Raw genomic sequence first — 1221 nt, forward strand, 5'->3', positions numbered from 1 at the left:
TTGCAACTCAAGGCTTAAAGTTTTTCCTCAGTTCTTTCAGCTTGAGAAATGCTGAGCATGTTCTTCCCTTTTGGTTTTCTAACTCTAGGTCTCTGCACATTTCATTATAGTAATTGGCTTTGTCTTCTGAGCTGCTCTTTGAAATCTTCCGTTCAGCTCTTTTATCTTGTCATTTCTCCCATTTGCTTTAGCTACTTTCTGCTCAAGGGCAAGTTTCAGAGTCTCCTCTGACATCCATTTTGGTCTTTTCTTTCTTTCATGTCTCTTTAATGACCTCTTGCTTTCTTCATGGATGATGCTTTTGATGCCATCCCACAATTCTGATTTTCAGGCATTTGGTTCAATGCAGCAAATCTATTCTTTAGATGGTCTCTAAATTCAGGAGGGATATATTTAAGGTTGTATTTTTGTTCTCATAGACTTGTTTTAATTGTCTTCAACTTCAAGTTGAACTTGCATATGAGCAGTTGATGGTCTGTTCCACAGTCAGCTCCTGGCCTTGTTTTGGCTGAAGATATGGAGCTTTCCCATTGCTTCTTGCCACAGATGTAGTCAGTTTGATTCCTGTGTACTCCATCTGGTGAAGTCCACATGTATAGATGCCATTTGTGTTGTTGAAAAAAGGTATTCGCAATGAATAAGTCATTGGTCTTGTAAAATTCTATCATGCGATCTCTAGCATTATTTCTGTCACCAAGACCAAATTTTCGAATACCTGCGATTCTTCTTTGTTTCCAACTTCTATATTCCAATCACCGGTGATAAGCAACACATCCTGATTGCATGTTCAGTCAATTTCAGACTGTAGAAGTTGATAAAAATCTTCAATTTCCTCATCTTTGGCTTTGGTGGTTGGTGCATAAATTTGAATAATAGACGTATTAACAGGTCTTCCTTGTAGGAGTATGGATATTATTCTATCACTGACAACATTGTACTTCAGGACAGATCTTGAAACATCCTTTGTAATGATGAATGCCATACCATTCCTCTTCAATTTGTCATTCCCAACATAGTAGACCATATGTTGTCTGATTCAAAATGTCCAAAACTGGTCCATTTCAACTCACTAATGCCAGAATATCAATCTTTACGCATTCCATTTCATTTTTGACAACTTCCAATTTTCCCAGATTCATACTTCATACATCCCATGTTCCAATTATTAATGGATGTTTGCAGCTGTTTCTCCTCAATTTGAGTCATGCCACATCAGCACAT

Source organism: Orycteropus afer, unplaced genomic scaffold, assembly GCF_000298275.1.
Source record: "Orycteropus afer afer isolate SDZICR_OR568_19922 unplaced genomic scaffold, OryAfe1.0 scaffold00111, whole genome shotgun sequence".
Taxonomy (NCBI): domain Eukaryota; kingdom Metazoa; phylum Chordata; class Mammalia; order Tubulidentata; family Orycteropodidae; genus Orycteropus; species Orycteropus afer.